This window comes from Malaclemys terrapin, chromosome 1 (assembly GCF_027887155.1).
Source record: "Malaclemys terrapin pileata isolate rMalTer1 chromosome 1, rMalTer1.hap1, whole genome shotgun sequence".
NCBI classification, from domain to species: domain Eukaryota; kingdom Metazoa; phylum Chordata; order Testudines; family Emydidae; genus Malaclemys; species Malaclemys terrapin.
In genome coordinates, this window is record NC_071505.1 from 57,672,568 (window position 1) to 57,691,390 (window position 18,823).

Below are 18,823 nucleotides of genomic sequence, written 5' to 3' on the forward strand. Positions count from 1 at the left end.
TCACCTGCCACTCCCAGATTTCTGCCTTCTGTTTAGCAACAGCTTCTCAAGTTTTTCAAACTGTGGGGCATATCCCCCTATGGGGGCATGGAGGAAGGTGGAGGGGGGTGTGTGTGTGTCGTGATGCCAGGTGGCTCAGGCCTGCTCCCTGCAGTGGGGCTCCTGGAGGGAGGGACCGCAACCTCCAGCCTTTGACACCTCAGGAGGCCACCCAGCCTGTCTGGGTTGGGAGAGGGGCACAACCCAAAATTATAACTCAAAGGGGGCACGAGGCTGGCCCGAGCCCCGCCACCCGGGGCTGGCCCAATCTGCCTGGCATCACTGCTCACCCCCCCATACTTTCCTGCATGCCCCCCTAAGGGGGTGCACGCCACAGTTGGGAAACCTCTGTACTAAATAAAAATGCATTGTCTGCCATTACAGGATTTTTCTTGCGTGCCCCCTGACAAGGGCTCATGTACCCCTCCTGGTATATGTACCCCAGTTTGAAAACCACTGTCCTAAAGGCAGCACTGCTGAGTCATCCCCCAAAGCTGTGGCCTCCTTAGAAAGAGGTGACAAATCTGAAGAAGTGTCCCAGATTGAGGTGTCAATAAAGGAGATTTTGGAACAAATTGATAAATTAAATAGTAATAAGTCATTAGGACCAGATGGTATTTATCCAAGAGTTTTGAAGGAACTCAGATATGAAATTGCAGAACTACTGACTGTGGTATGGAACCCATCACTTCAATCAGATGACTGGTAGCTGGCCAATGTGATGCTTATTTTTTTTTTAAAAGGCTCCATAGGTGATCCTGAAATTATAGGCTCAAAACCTATATCTTCAGTTCCAGGCAAATTGGTTGAAACTATAGTAAAGAACATAATTTTCAGACACGCAGATGAACATGATTTATTGGGAAATAGTCAACATGGCTTTTGTAAAGGGAAATCATGCCTTGCTAATCTATTAGAATTCTTTGTTGGTGTCAACAAATAAGTGGACAAGAGTGATCCAGTGGATATAGTGTACTTGGACTCTCAGAAAGCCTTAGATAAGGTCCCTCACCAAAGGCTCTTGAGCAAAGTAAGCAGTCATAGATCAGAAACTGATTAAAAGATAGGAAATAAAAGGTAGGAATAAATGGTGATTTTTCACAATGGAGAGAGGTAAATAGTAGTGTCCCTCAAGGATCTGTATTGGGACCAGTTCTGTTCAACATATTCATAAATGATCTGGAAAAAGGGGTAAACAGTGAGGTGGCAAAGTTTGCAGGTGATACAAAATCACTCAAGATTGTTAAGTCCAAAGCAGACTGCTAAGAGTCACAAAGAGAATCTCACAAAACTGGATGACTGGAGAAGAAAATGGCAGATGAAATTCAGTGTTGATAAATGCAAAGTAATGCACATTGGAAAGCATTATCCCAGCCATACATACAAAATGACAGGGTCTAAATTAGCTGTTACCACTCAAAAAAGAGATGTTGGAATCATCGTGGATAGTTCTCTGAAAACATCTGCTCAACATGCAGAGGCTGTCAAAAAAGCTAAGAGAATGTTAGGAATCATTAGGAAAGGGATAGATAATAAGACAGAAAATATCATAATGCCACATAAATCCGTGGCATGCCCACATCTGAATACTGTGTGTAGTTCTGGTCGTCCCATCTCAAAAAAGATATGTTGAAATTGGAAAAAGTACAGAGAAGCGCAACAAAAATGATTAGGGTTATGGAACAGTGGCCATATGAGGATAGGGACTGTTCAATTTAGAAAAGAGATGACTAAGGGGTGTGTGTGTGACTGAAGGCACCCCTGTATTCACACTGTACACACTACTGTAATAATCTTTGTACAAAATATGCCCTGTGAGGTATCATTTGAAACTAATAACTTTCTGCTCAATAATATCATGGTAAAATGTATGTAGCAACATTGTATGTAAAGTTATGAACATAAGCTGAAATCATAACTGACATATGTGTTCCAGATAAGTCCAGGGAATGAGTAAACCTGTTTCTCAAAGATGAAGGACAAGTTGATGCCTGAGTCAGGTGTCATCAAAGTTGATGGGCCTTCACCTATCAAGTGGCCATTCTTTGGCAAGGAAGGGGGATGGGCTGGAACAAACATATCTGCTCTTAGCAAACAACAGCATGAAACCTCTCCCCCCACCAGACCCTATGTTTCCTTTCTTTCAGCTGGAAAGAACTTTATCTAGGGGTCTCTCTCAGGTAAATGCAGTTCAAAAGGTGAATAAACGATAAAAGAGAAAGCAAAAACAACCGAAGGTATCTTTCCCTATCCATCTCTCTCTCTTTTCACTTAAAAGACAAAAGAAACAGCCACTGGAATTTGGGAGCAGTTCCTAGCCTGAGAGTTTGGTCAGCAATGTACTGAAACCATGTGGTAAGGAAGTTCACTTTGAACCAAGTCTAGTTTGTTAAGTTTAGAAAGAGCTTTATCTTTATTTTTCTTATAACCCTTCCTGACTTTATGCCTCATTACTTGTACTCAGTTAAAATCTATCTCTTTGTAAATAAATACACTTGTTTTATTCTTTAATTAGAACTAATCCAGGGTTGTGAATTGTTTGGGTAACTCCATTTAAGGTAGCAGACTGTTGTATGTTGATGCCCTTAGAGGGGCAATGGACCTAATATATCTGAACTATCCAGGAGAGGGCTGGACAGTGCAGGACAAACGTCGTTGGGGGAAAATCCAGGACTGAGAGTACATTCAGGTCACTCTGCAAGTAGTAACCAAGGCTGCTGGAAGCCAGAGTGTGGTTGGTGTTTGAGGACAGGCTGCTGGGGTCAGAGTTGGGAGACGAGGGCTGTGACTGTACACAGCGCTCAGGTTGTGACCTGCATGCTGTTTGGCTGTTCGTGAGGAGCCAAGGTTGGGAGTTACAGCTGCAAAGCACTGTGAGGCACCTTAGGTTGCAGGGCAAGTGGTGACACAGCCCCTCACTGGTCTGGATTGTACCCTGGAATGTCATAGGGGGATATGCTAGAGGTCTATAAAATCATGAATGGATGTGGAAAAAGTGAATAAGGAAGTGTTATTTACCCCTTCACATACCACAAGAACCAGGGGTCACCCAATGAAATGAATAGGCAGCAGGTTTAAAACAAACAAAAGGAAGTACTTCACAAAACACACTGTCAACCTTGGAACTCGTTGTCAGGGATATTGTGAAGGACAAAACTATAACTGGGTTCGAAAAAGAATTAGATAAGTTCATGGAGGATAGGTTCATTAATGGCTATTAGCCAAGATGGTCAGGAATGCAGTCCCATGCTTTGGGTGTCCTTAAACCTCTGATTGCTAGAAACTGGGACTGGACGATAGGTGATGGATCACTCAATAAATTACCCTGTTCTGTTCACTCCCTCTGACGCATCTGGCACTGACCACTGTCGGAAGACAGGATACTGGGCTAGATGGACCATTGGTCTGACCCAATATGGCCGTTCTTATGGTTTTAATAAAATCTGTTAATTGAATCTTCAGTTGCCTCTTCAGTATTTGTGCAGGTAGATTAATGCCCATTTGACATTCTTCATGGTCATGCCCCCTTTTAAGGGACGAGGAGGCAGATTTCAACAGGCCTCTCTGGGAGCTTTGCTGCTGACACCACTTAACTGTGACTGTTGATGTGTCTGTAAAGGAAATGAGATAAAACTGCACTGAGTCCCAAGGTGTCCTGTATGCGGAGAGAGTATTTTAGCAGCTGTAGACACTACATCAGGGAAAACTGCACACTCCCTGGCCTCTTAAAAAGGAGGCAGGAAATCCAAAACATGGACAGGATTTTGGGGGGAGCTGTGGAGAAAAGGGTGACTAAAACACTCTGAACATCCTTTTGCTTAAATGATGTGGGACAAAAAGAGAAGACAATTTCATCCCTCCGGTAACTCAACTGGAGCCTAAATTACTCCAGAGATGAATCTGGCCCACAGTGTGAAAATAATCCTCAACTGTGAACATGCTTTTCTGCTTCTGAAATCCCTGGCTTTCATGAGGACCCACCACCATGGGTGTATAAACAGGGAAAGATTTTATTTAAATGCTGTAAATACCCAATAGAGCTGACAGTATATGTCAAAATGGAGAAATATGCACCAATATTGTGCCTTAGTAGATGGAACTGCAGGGTATTAATAATGTAAAATAGATTTAAAAGGCATTGTGTGTGGATTTATTAAACATTTCTCCAGTTAATTAAATGATCAAAATCAAGAAAGGCTCCACAGTAAACATGATTTTGTTAAGAACAAAAGAGCCTATCAAATGATAGAAGGGGTTATCTAAAATGTATTGCCATGTACTCAGTATGCCTGAAACAAGCGATCTGTGGAAAAGTAGCTTAAAATAGGAAAGCACTATCGGGGAGAGAAAAGGCAAATTTTCCAGCTATAGTTTATACTCTTTAGAAAATTCTTTCAACAGTTTCCAGCCTATTTTAATATTGTTCAGTAATATTTATCACTGAATTTCCATCATCATTTAAAGAACTCTAAATTTAGAGACTGAAACAAAGCAGTGGCTAGTTTAGCAAATAACAGAGATTGTGAATTTATTGTCAACCTGGCTTACAGTTTATAAAATAATTCTCAGCTAGCAGGCTTGTGTATGAAAGCTATTGTAAATCAAACTTTTCTTCCAAGGGCACCTAGCTGAAGTGATTTTTTATGTAATGGTTTATGGCTAGATATAATGTTTAAAGGAACACTGCCATCCTAAAATCCACGTTACAAACAAACAAATGTCTTTACCTATATGATGGGTGGTATTTCTATTGATATCAATGAGCTCTGGAGCAGGCCAAGATTAGTGAAGTGAATTATTATAAAAATCCAGTTTCCAGGTCATCTTTCATGGGCTTTGTTTTCTTTTTGCATTTCTCTCAACTTGGATAATGAATCAATGAAATAAAATTAATCTCCAGGTTTTTAGTTCTGCAGTGTTTGGGTTACAAACATTGTAGGGGGCTGTGGGCTTATTTAAAGAGAACTGTCTTCATTGGAATTTTTGTTTAAACTGAAACAAACATTTCTATTTGCCTTAGATTTAATAAAATCTTACGCCAAATTTAATTTGATCATATCACTAATATAACTACAGGAAAATATTAACTTTCTTTAAATAAAATAATAATACCCTCCCCTCCTCCCGCCCAGCACTGAAGAACTTGTCCCTTAATTCCTCATGAAGGCAAAACTCCTATTCATGTCAATGATTCTGGCAGTATATAAATTGCTGGATTGGCCCATCAGTAGTATAGACTGTTATCTTATGTAGCAGTAACATATTTGCATGTATTTTTTCTGCATTTCCTTAAAAATGATCAGATCGATTCACAGTTTTATTAATGTTTGTGCAGGGCTTTGAAAATACTATAGAAATGCAAAATGATATTATTGTTTGTAGCTGCTTCACTGTTTATACCCCAAATCTGGAGTGTTGACACCGAGATACCTATTTTCAGGTCTGTAGGTCCCAGGCCTTAGCTGAGAGGCTAAAAATTAAGGAGCTCTAAATATTTTTTCCCTCTCAGTGTGCGAAATATCATTTATTTTTTCTATTTGAGACTTTAGGGCCTAAACCTGCAAATTGATGAGGACCTTCCAGAAATCAGTGGGAGCTGAGCTGAGTCACTAAGCTCACAGAATTGGGCCATTTGACTATAAGTAGAAATATAACATGTCATGGAGAAATCATGACCCAGGGACGTATCAAACTGTCTGACAACAATTTAGACAATAATGAATTCTCAGTTGTTGGTTTCTTGCTTAATTTTGACAAGCTAGCCTATGACATGATGCAGCTTAATGATTGTGCTGTTGCACAACATGAAGCTTCATCTGATGCTTCATGTCACATTAAATCATAAGAAGGTTTTTAACAAGAATGCTTTTGGGTTTGAGCAATTGGAATGAAGTAGGATAATTGTCTTTCTTTTATTAAATGTTACTGATGTGAAAAACAGCCCTTTCCCTTCCTGATTGCTGATCAGATATGGACACAAAAAGTGTGAAGCTGACAGTCCATTAATTAGGACATGACTGTATCCTGTTCCAAATCTAGACAAACACCTCCCCAGTAGAAATTTTTGTTGCAGGGAATTATTGCTAGCTGTCTCCATCTTCCGAAAACATCAGGATCCTGCCTCTGCCTTCTTGCCTCTATACCGAATGATCCATTAGACTGAAAGTAGTGATGGAAACATTCTTCTTTTTGTGGTACGGTACAATGTCAAATACATTGTCAGTGCTAAGAACATTAACAATAATAATTCCCCTATAAACTTAAAAAAATCCCCTTCTAATGTGTTTTAATAAATACATTTTGCTAAAATAATAATTTTACAATTGTCATACATTTTACCACTGAAGGGTCTACAAACATTTCTTAATGTTAGCAAATGTTAAATTTGCCCCCGTTGTAAAATAGTCCATAATACTTATTATAGAATATACAATAATGTCTCTTTCAGCACTTAGCAAGGAATTTTCAAGCAGCACATTGAAAATTTTGTAGCAGCACAAGAAAACCATGCATGTCTGTAAGATGCTTAGTTTGTAAGGGCAGTTACTGGTCAAAATTAATTCTCGGTGTACCTGCATTGCCTTTGCTGGAGTTATCACCAGAGATGAACATGGCCCATTTTGTTTTAGATGTATTTTTAAGCTTTAATTTGCCATTTTGAAAAAAGAATATAAGAAAAACACTTTCCAGGGACTGACTTTGTGGGCATAGAGCTGTGTTTTTTAATGCCAAGCATGGTCAATGGATGAACAGCAAATGTAATGACCTTGTAGTTTCATCATTTATACCCCCATGCAACTTTAATGAGATCAGTGAAGGTCATAGCAAGGAGTGGAGTTTTGTTCACATGTAATTTAGCCCTATATTTTGGTCCCTCTTTCTATTACAGTCACAAAGTAGGTGAGAGCTCCTTCAAGAGTGCACTCAGTACTCTAGTTTAAGGTCCCTTGGAGCCTATATAGCAGTGCAAAGGGAAGGGCCCAATGATCATTTGGCTCTGGCCTCATCCTTTGAAAACGTGGTTCTAATCCAGGGATGGGCAAACTTTTTGGCCCGAGGGCCACCTCGGGGTTGTGCAACTGTATGGAAGGCCGGGTAGGGAAGGCTGTGCCTCTCTACCCCTTCCCACCCCCTGACTGCCCCCCCAAAACCTCCAACCCATCCAACTCCCCTGCTCCCTGTCCCCTGACTGCCCCGGCCCCTATCCACACCCCTGCCCCCTGAGAGCCCCCCCTGAACCCCACCCCCTATTCAACCGCCCTCTGCTCCTCATCCCCTGACCACCCCCTCCTGGGACCCCCTGCTTCTAACTGCTCCCCAGGATCCCACCCCCTTATCCAGCCCCCCCACTCCCTGTCCCCTGACTGCCCTCCTGACCCCTATTCATATCCCCGCCCCCTGACAGGCCCCCCGGGACTCCCACTCCCAACCCTCCCTGTTCCCCATCCCCTGACTGCCCCCACAGAACCTCCGCCCCATCCAACTGCCCCCTCCTCCCTGACTGACCCCCAGGATCCCCCGCTCCCTTACCCAACCCCCCCACTCCCTGCCCCCTTACCAGCAGCAGGAGCTCGCAGCCGCGACACCTGGCCAGAGCCAGCTGCGTTCCCCACCCTGCCCAGCGGGAGCGGGAGGCCAGAGCGTGGCCCGTGCAACGGCGTGGCTGTGGGGGAGGGGGGAAAGTTGGGGAGGGGCTGGGACTAGGTTTCCCGGCCGGGAGCTCAGGGGCCGGGCAGGACAGTCCTGCAGGCTGGATGTGGCCCGCGGGCCGTAGCTTGCCCACGTCTGGTCTACACAGACCATTTAATGTGCAGCACATTAGTGTGCTTTAGAAATCACACCCTTGTAGAGTTCATTACTCCACCCTGTAGACAAGCCCATAGCTTAACCAGCATTGGTAGATTGGGTCATTTGGGAGGCTAATACAATTAATTGATTCACAGATATGAAGACTGTAGATTTATATAGGGAAGTATGAATGAAGTTAAAAAAACATCATGGGTAATTCCAGTAACTGAAACTTTGAACCTTCCAAACTGTTCAGTTCAAGATGCTTTAAAAATCCCATTGCAAGGGTGGAGTCCCCGATTCATTTAGGTAAACTCATTAATCTGTTATCACTGTTTTCGGGTCTCTCATCTTATTTTATTTATGTATGCATGTATCTGTTTTCCTTCTTGGATTATATTTATTTCTGTCCTTAAGACTTTTCACATCTGTCACACATTTAAAATACAAAATTTGATACAGCCTAGGGGCATGATGGTATGTAATTTACCATTTGATTTTTGCAGGATACTCAAAATTCTCCACCACTAACTTCAGGGAGTAACAGAAAGGATGAAATTTATAAAATAGCCATGAATGTCAGATCTACCATTGGCTGTTTGTATACATTTTTTTATCTCTATGCACTGCAGAATTCCAGGAAACTTTAAAAATCAGCTTAATGATATATTGTTTTATTGGAATATATTAACAAATTTAATATTTTAAAAAGACAAAAATACATTTCAGTGAAAATAAAATGCTATCTCAACCTGCTGATAAGAGAGAGGGAGAGTTTTCCTCAGCACCTCGCCTGTGGAACTAGAACTGCTTTTATCAGACAAGATGCTTTTATTACTTGTTCAATTCCCTGTTCCCTCAGCAATGACCATGTTTTTCTGGCAGACATCTAACTGCTTTTCTTTTTAAGAAGCTAGAAAAACAACACAAGGGGAGGTAAAGTGCTGTGTTATAACCAATCAGGTTTGTCTTTCCACTGCTTTAAGCTCATTTTCTCTTGGCCATTGAGAGCAGCTGCTTTTAATGAACACAAATAGGCCAATAAAATCCACATGCATGTTATTAGAAGGGTTCTTACCATCTACATTATGTGAATGAGATTAGCAGTCTGAAGTCCAAGTATCTTCCTTTGGAGTTTAAATATAGCTCATTTTTTTGCTCCAGGATTATAATAATTAGCTTTTGTTGTTAATTTATGTTGGTAATTAATTAATCTTCTCTATTTTTGATCACCCAGACCCTTCTGTTCTTGAGCATTCCTCAGCAACTAACTTTTCATTGCCCAATTGTCCCTTAGCTGCCTAATTTGAGTGCAGCGGGGAGAAGAGCTGGACCTAGGGCAGGGTGATGTGTGGGGTGGAATGATGAGAATAAAAATAGTATATCATGTAATTAAAGGCCGTTTCATAATGCATACATACAAGGGGGCTGAAGTAAGGATCCACAGGCAACTGTAAATCTAACATTTCCTAACTTTTGAGTGCTTGACTTTGCAACCTTAACGGAGTTCTTTTAACAAAGCTTTTTGTGTGTGTGATAGAAACATAATGTAATAAAAATGGGCATTTTTTCTTGAACATGCCTAATGTCTGTGACACTTTGCATCAAGTGTCACAGACATTAGGCCCCAATCCTACCTGTTGGCAGAGTGCTGCACCAGGCTGGACCTAGACTTCAGTGGCAATCCATATAGGCATGGTACAGGATTGGGGCTCTGTTCTCTACCCCCAAGGCCCTCTGTTTTCACGTAACTATCTATGTGCTCTCTGTCTTCTTGTTTGATTTAATCATGAGGAGGCAAGAATACTCATTTCCCCTATGGGAACTGAAGATTATACTCAGGGCTAGTTTACACTAGAAGCGCTACATTGGCGCAGCTGCATTGGTGCAGCTGTACCACTGTAGCATGTTTGGTAAAGATGCTGTATGGGAGAGATCATCTCCCACCGACATAGTGCTGTCCTGACTAGAGCTTAGGTTGGTGTAATTTACGTCGCTCAGGGGGGTGACTTATTCACATCCCTGAGTGACATAAGTTATAATGACATAAGTGGTAGTGTGCACAAGCCCCCTCAGTGTTCACTAGTCTAGTTCTTGTGTCACCACAATGTTGTCACTGAACTCTTGCTCTCTATTAGCCTCCCATGCAGACCTGACATTTAACTTGGCAACGCTCAAGGTTCTTGGTGAAATTAGTTCAACAGTGTATCATCATATCCGCCCAAGCACATCACAGCAGGGCCGGCTCCAGGCACCAGCTTAACAAGCAGGTGCTTGGGGCGGCCAAGGGAGAGGGGCGGCACCTGCGGCAATTCGGGGGCGGCAGGTCCCTCACTCCCTCTAGGAGCGAAGGACCTGCCGCTGAACTGCCGCCACCGATCGCGGCTTTTTTTTTTTTTCCAATTGCCGCCGCCGATCGCAATCATGATCGCAGCTTTTTTTTTTCTTTTTTTTGCTTGGGGCAGCAGAAATGCTGGAGCCGGCCCTGCATCACAGAAAATACAAAATGTCAAAAATCATAAATATTAAAAAAAACCCACGTAACTGCAGCTCTATCCATACCCACATTGTACAAATCAATGTACAGCATTTGAAAATCTAGCCTAGAGCAATATTTTGATTAGTAGTATTTTGTTGTTTTGAGATTGTATGACAAAGCCTATTGTATGTGCCCTCTAGATAAATAAGAACAGCTATATCTGTCTTTCATCTGAAAATAATTAAAATGTACAAATGTGGACCGTATTTCTCTCAGCACTGCTTTTGATTATAGCTCTATACCATCTGGTGAGTGGGATTAGCAGCACTAAGTAATTTGTCATAGGTTGTGCAAATTATCATTTTTATTTTTGTGTTTGTTATTTTTATGTTTACAAATAGATCAACGTGGAGTAGTGTCTGCATGGACCAAAAACAACAACAAAGCATGCTAAGATCCTCTCTGAAAAAATTAAAAGCGATGAATATTGTTCACTGTGTGTGGGATTAACTAAAACAACATTTCCCCTTAACTCTTTGTTTTTCATTTAAGTGGGAAAAGTCTAATCTGGATCCTGTTCAGTATAATTAATAATACAGTTCATTAAAAGTTTCAGATACAGGACCCCCTTCGGCAATGAATTCTGAATCGGTGCCCTAATGGATCTGTATGGATTCAGGGGTCCTCCTTCACAGAGCTCATTGCTGGATTGGGGACATAGCACCAGGTAGAGGTGCTCACTCATTCCACATTGTTTAGCTACATTGAATGGTTTTATGTAACATTTAATTCCATATCTAATTTTCATAAGTAGCTTCATAAACATTCATAGCCCAAGAAACCTCTGTCTCCTCTGCCATCCTGTCAGCAAAATCCTGACTGGCAGAACTTTTCTGAATAGCAAAATGATTGATCTCACTAGGCTGTCTTCATTCAGCCTTATATCCAAGCACTATGCCACTTGCGATAGCTCTTAATTTAATCTTCAGAAAGATCATGGAAATCCAGGACAGACTCACCACAATGAGGAAACAAGATGAAGCAAGGAGAGAGGATCATACCTCCTCTTTGACAGAGTTTGGCCCAGTAATGAAAATGGAAACCCTATAAACTCTAAGAAATTATTGATCACTACACGTGAAACAGCCCCAGTGCCTCTAATGGTAGGGGAAAGCCAGTGCCCACCTAAGCCCACTACTAACACAGATCATTTACACCTTCTTTGCAGAAACCAATCTACCAGCCAGCCTTAAGTATGCCATATCCAGTTGGTCTTCCAGAACCCACAGATGACACCAATGTCCTATTAACTATTGCCTTACAATCAACCTCTACTTCATGGGAAAAATCACAGAGAAAGGTGGAGTGAACAATCGCCAAAATCACTATTATAGGGAAATGTCCTGCACCCTTCACAATCAGGTTGACGAGTAAGATGTGACACAGAGATTGCTCTAGTGGCATTGATGGATGATCTCCTTATGTCCATACACAGTGTCTGTGCTAGTACTTTGGCTCCATCAGCACACATTTGGGACTCCTTCCAATTTACTGGATCAAAAGGGCGAGAAAAAGAATCCAGCCCTTCATTTTTCTCAAGCACTATGTGATTTGTTTAGCTCAATGTTTGTCCTTTCCAAAAACTAGAAGAGATCCAGTGATCAGAATAGTAATGCTGCCTAGGTCTTATATAGCAGTTTTCATCCATAGATCTCAAAGTGCTTTACAAAGATGGGTCAGTATCATTGTCTTCATTTTACAGATGGGGAAACTCAAGCACAGAGAAATTAAATGTCTTGCCCATGGTCACACTGCAGGTCAGTGATAGAGCCAGGAACAGAAACTCAATTTCCTGATTTCCAGTCTTGTCCAATCCTGCTGTATCTACAAGGCAACACTGCCTCTATTTCACATTCCCCTCTTTCTGGGCCAATGAACTGACCTCAAGTAATTTAAAAATTGTTAAAAGATGGGAACCCCAGCAAGTCACGGCCTGAATATAGCTTGAGTAAGAATGACACCCCTTGTGACTTGGTTTGGTTTGCAGCAGTGTCTCCCTTGTGGAGTATGAAATGGGGACTTAGCTCAGTGTTCTCAACTAGGGTACACGTACCCCTGGGTGTACACAGAAGTCTTCCAGGGGGTATATCAACTCAGATATTTGCCTAGTGGCACTAGCAAAGTCAATACGAACTAAAATTTCATACAGACAACGATTTGTTTATACTGCTCTACATACTGAAATGTAATTACAATATTTATATTCCAATTGATTTATTTTATAATTATATGATAAAAATGAGAAAGTGAGCAATTTTTCAGTAATAGAATTCTGTGACACTTTTGTATTTTTATGTCTGATTTTGTAAGCAAGTAGTTTTTATGTGAGGTGAAACTTGGGTGGTACGCAAGACAAATCAGACTCTTGAAAGGGGTACAGTAGTCTGGAAAGGCTGAGAGCCACTGTTTTAAACCAAACCAGTGAGGCTTCTCTTTAATGCAAGGGAAATGGTTTTTTGAGACAGAGCTTACCTTCCTTTTTCAATATCCAGTAACTAAATATTTATTTGTCATTAGTTTCCCAACTTTAAAGCTAATATTTCCTGTCAGCAAAGTTATCTCCTTATCGTAAACTTCCAAGAATATAGATATGCACATAAGGCGGATCAAATGCCCAAGGAAGTAAATGGAAAACACCTTATTGACTTTAAGGGACTGAACAAGAAACAGGAGCAATGTTACAACATTCCCTTAACCACTTCATAGATTTTAAGGCTTGAAGGGGCCATTAGATCATCTACTCTGGCCACCTGTATAGCACAAGCCATAGTGTATAGACAGTAACTTGTATATGTTCCAGAAAGGCATCCAGTCTTGATCTGGAGATGTCAAGAGACGGAGAATCCACCACTTCCCTTGGTAGTTTGTTCCAATGATTAATCAGTCTTACTGTTAAAAAGGTGTGCCTTATTTCTAAATTGAATATGTCTGGCTTTAACTTCTAGCTCTCAGTTCTTGTTATCTTTGTAAAGTAAACCTGAGAGATGGATCTCCAGTAGCATGGAATATGGAGAAAGCATGAAGAACCCAAACATGAGATATGAACTTATTCTGTGCAGAAGGCCCATTTTTTTCCTGTCAAAAACAATAAAAAAACGTCATGCTCCTTTAGTTAGTCATTCCCATATTTGGTTGTTACTGAGCTATCTCTAGCTGGGAATTTAGTGTCTAGGTCTTGTGTTAATAAGAACTCTTTTCTGGAATACATAATAATAAGAAAGCTATTACTCTTTTTTTGTGCTATCTCTGGTTAGATTTCTTTAAAAATATAAGCCCAGGTACAGATTGTTTTTGAAAAACCCAAGCATTCAGGCATGGATAATACTTTAGATTCTGAAATTATGTATATTTCTTAATATGTCTAATATGCATGTAATTTGATTCAAGTTTACTGTGCACCAGATAACACTAGATTGCTTTATTTCAGAAAGAAGTGTAATCCAGGGATTTTCTGCGTACATTATTTGTGTAATTAGAAAAAGGCCATGGCTGACGTCACTGTATTAATCTCCAACAAATTGGAGCATTTGATCACCTGCTGACATTGAAGCCCAAAAGATTCTGGGGCACATTTTAGTTAATCCATGATTAAAAGCATGATTAATTTGCCTTTTTACAATATTGCTAGAAAACTGCAAATGGAATTCAACATACTGTTTCCAGACATTTCTATTATGTCATTTTATATGTAAAATAAATGTTTTAATGGCAATAGGTGGTTTATCGAATTACTTTTAACATTTGTAAAAAGAAGTCTAAATCTATACTCACATAAGAAAAGTGAGATTCATTGTCTCAAGTAAGCCTTTCATCGCAGATAATGTCCATTTTTTAATCTGCATTATAATGAGCATGATTGATTTAAAATACAATGATTTAAATCGCCAATTTAATCAAGATTTAAATCAGCAGTTAGAAAAACTTTAAATAATTGGTTTTAATCTTGTTTTGCAGGAATTCAATTAAAAATTCACAAAACCAGAATTTAAAAATTGTTTTTATTAGTTAAATAAAACAACCTTAAATGTACTGGATACATGGGGATGGGGAGTAAATTTCTCACAACATGTTTTGCATTTAAAACTAACAGATTTTTTAAACAAAAGAAGTATTATCTGTAGTTAGTGAATTGAAGTGATTGTTTCTAGCCACCATGTCCTTCAAGGTTTTAGAACTAATAGATCTCATCTTGTCCCACTTGATTGTTATTCATAGATTGGAAGAGGAAAAACAAGATTTCCTGCTTTTTCAGCTCCCATTTGGTTTCTCAGCTTTGAATGAACTAGTTCAAATGGAGAAAATATTCTCTCTGCACCTGTAGAAAAGTCTCCTGTCAAAAGATGGTTTAGCACTTCAACAAACTCTGGCTCCAGGTGCTTAGTCAATTACTTCCACCAGTTCAGTGGTTTGACCTTCTTTAAAACTTTGGCAGCAAACAAGTATTGCTTGAATGGTTTATCTCCAGCCTTGAAATTTATTATCGTTGGTATAATTAATGGATGCTTATTAGATGCCCATGTCATAGCAGCATCTTCCTCTTCTGCAGTTAGACAGTTACCCTGGTACTTTTGGGGAATGGGAATATTTGCAAGAAAAGGAGGCAGAATGAGTGCTTGATCCATCTGCTTCTTCACTGCCTGCAGCTTAATTCTGTGGTTGAGCATTTCTTTCTGCAGTGTTTCTTAAAGTCCTTTCCAAATTTCAAATTTCATTAGCAATAGAGTAGCTATCTTGTATTAACAATAGAGTAGCTCTCTTTCTGTATTTTTTCCAAAGATTTGGAAATCAGTTTCAGTATCTTCAGTGTATCATCTACATTTCTCTTTAGTTTGATGTTGACTACTGTGGCTGCAATAGTTCCATCTATATTTTGTCATGATTTTCCTCACAAAGTGTCATCAGGATAGGCCCGATTTTAATAAGTAGCTGAAAACAATCAACCATTGTACATCTCGGGGGAGAATTAGTTCTGATCCTCCGTCATTCTTCAGTGAAACAGAACCCAAGTGATTATCACAGGAGTATTTTACAGGTTCAACAACAATTTCCCTTATTCTTGGAGTACCTAAGTCTTTGGCTAAAAGATGCATCAAATGAGGATCTATGTATTATAAATTACAGGCTCACTTCATTATCCTCTTCTAGATTTATTCCATCTTTGCTATATTTGTAGCATTGTCTGTGACAAAGCTACACACGACACTGATTTTTTGTTCACAATTCCTAATAACTTTTACTATTACTTCTTTCATGCTTTATTATGCTGTATGGGTATTATGCTGTTTCTATAAGGTAGACAACTCCATTTTATGTTCTCACATAAACACATGTTTGGTGGTTCAAAAAGGCTAATTTCACAAAGCTGAAAACAATTATAAGCAAATCAGCTGGGAGGAAGAATTTAATCAAAACATGTGAATGATCATTTGGCATTGTGTAAGAACACTTTACTAGATGCCCCAAAAGCCATAATTGAGGAAGAAGGTTAAATAAACCCGACCTGAATTAGAGGGAAAGTGATGGCAGCTATAAAAAAATATAAAAAATGGAAGAAAGGGGAAGTTGACAGTAATGAATATAAATCAGAAGGTAGAAATTATAGAAAATTGATAAGGGAAACAGAAAGCCAAGGAGAAATCTATGGCCAGCAGAGTTAATGACAATAAGGAGTTTTTAAAGTACATTAGAAACAAAAATAATACTGCACAGATCCATTATGAGATGGAAATGATAGAATTATCAATAATAATGTGGAAAAGGCAGAATAGTTCAATAACTATTGCTCTTCTATATTTGGGGGGAGGGGGGAAATGATGTAGTCATCTCATATGTTAAGACTTTTTCTATTCCACAAGTATTTCAGGAGGATGTTAAACAGCATAGCTACTAAAGCTAGACATTTATAAATCAGCATCCAAGATTTTTAAAAGAGTTGGCCCAGGAGTTCACTGGACCATTAATGTTGCTTTTCAATCAGTATTAGAATACCAAGGAAGTTCCAGAAGACTGAGGAAAGCTATTGTGCCAATATTTAAAAATGGGTAAATGGGATAACCTGGGTAATTATGAGCTTGCCAGCCTGATATCAATTCTGTGCAAAATAATGGAGTGGCTGATATGGGACTTGTCTAATAAAGAATTAAAGGAGGGTAATATAATTATTGCAAGTCAACATGCATTTATGGAGAATAGAATCATAGAATATCAGGGTTGGACGGGACCTCAGGAGGTCATCTAATCCAACCCCCTGCTCAAAGCAGGACCAATCTGCAGACAGATTTTTTGCCCCAGATCCCTAAATGGCCCCCTCAAGGATTGAACTCACAACTCTGGGTTTAGCAGGCTAATGCTCAAACCACTGATTCTGTCAAACTAACTCGATATAATTTTTAATAAGATTACAAGTTTGGTTACTTAGAATCATAGAATCATAGAATATCAGGGTTGGAAGGGACCTCAAGAGGTCATCTAATCCAACCCCCTGCTCAAAGCAGGACCAATCTGCAGACAGATTTTTTGCCCCAGATCCCTAAATGGCCCCCTCAAGGATTGAACTCACAACTCTGGGTTTAGCAGGCTAATGCTCAAACCACTGATTCTGTCAAACTAACTCGATATAATTTTTAATGAGATTACAAGTTTGGTTACTTAGAATCATAGAATCAGAGAATATCAGGGTTGGAAGGGACCTCAAGAGGTCATCTAATCCAACCCCCTGCTCAAAGCAGGCCCAATTCCCAACTAAATCATCCCAGCCAGGGCTTTGTCAAGCCGGGCCTTAAAAATCTCCAAGGAAGGAGACTCCACCACCTCCCTAGGTAACGCATTCCAGTGCTTCACCACCCTCCTAGTGAAATAGTGTTTCCTAATATCCAACCTGGACCTCCCCCACTGCAACTTGAGACCATTGCTCCTTGTTCTGTCATCTGCCACCACTGAGAACAGCCGAGCTCCATCCTCTTTGGAACCCCCCTTCAGGTAGTTGAAGGCTGCTATCAAATCCCCCCTCATTCTTCTCTTCTGGAGACTAAACAATCCCACTTAGACTTTTGTAAAGCATTTGACTTGGTTCCACATGACATTTTGATCAAAAAACTAGAAAGATATAAAATTAACATGGCACACATTAAATAGATTAAAACCTGGCTAATTGGTAGGTCTCAAAATGTAATTGTAAATGGCTGTGTTTCTAGTGGGTCCCACAGAGATTGGTTCTTGGTCCTGTGCTATTTAACATTTTTTAATCAATGATCTGGAGAAAACCAAAAAATCTCTAATAAAGTTTGCAGATGACACAAAAATTGGGGGAGTGGAAAATAATGAAGAGGACAGGTTGATGATACAGAGCAATCTGGATCATTTGGTAAACAGCAGCAAGCAAACAATCTGCATTTTAATATGGTTAAATGTAAATGTATTAATCTAGGAACAAAGAATGCAGGCCACACTTTCAGGATGGGAGACTCTATCCTGGAAAGCAGTGACTCTGAAAAAGATTTGTGGGTCATAGTGGATAACCAGCTGAACATAGGCTCCCCGTGCAATGTTATGGCCAAAGGGGCTGATGAAATCCTTGGATGCATGAACAGGAGAATGCTAAGTAGGAGTGAAGAGGTCATTTTATCCCTGTATTTAGCCCTGGTGCGACACTGCTGGAATATTGTGTCCAGTTCTGGTATTCGCAGTTCAAAAGGATGATGTTATATTGGAGAGGATTCAGAAAAGAGCTATGAGAATGATTAAAGGATTAGAATGGATTATAGTGGTGGACTCACGGAGCTCAATCTGTTTAGTGTAACAAAGAGAAGGCTAAGGGGTGACTTGAGTACAGTCTATAAGTATCTGCATAAGGAACAGATATTTAATAACGGGCTGTTCAATCTAGCAGAGAAAGGTATAACATGATCTAATGCAGGGGTTCTCAAACTGGGGGTTGGGACCCCTCAGGGGGTCACAGGGTTATTACCTGGGGGATTGTGAGCTATCAGCCTCCACCGCAAACCCCGCTTCGCCTCCAGCATTTATAATGGTGTTAAATATATAAAAAAGTGTTTTTAATTTATTGGGGGGGGGGCGCACACCAAGAGGCTTGCTACATGAAAGGGGTCACCAGTACAAAAGTTTGAGAACCACTGATCTAATGGATGAAAGTTGAAGCTAGACAAATTCGTACTGGAAATAGGGGATACGTTTTTAACAGTGAGAGTAATTAACCATTCAGACAACTTGGTGGTGGTGGATTGTCCATCACTGACCATTTTTGAATCAAGATTGGATATTTTTCTAAAAGATATGCTCTAGGAATTAATTTGGGAAATGTTCTGTGTCCTGTTATACAGGAGGTCAGACTAGTTGATCACAATGGTCCATTCTGGCTTTGGAATCTATGAATCTATGAATATTTACTGTATTTGTGTACATTGCTCATCTCTCAAGATTCAGATTATTGCTTTTCCC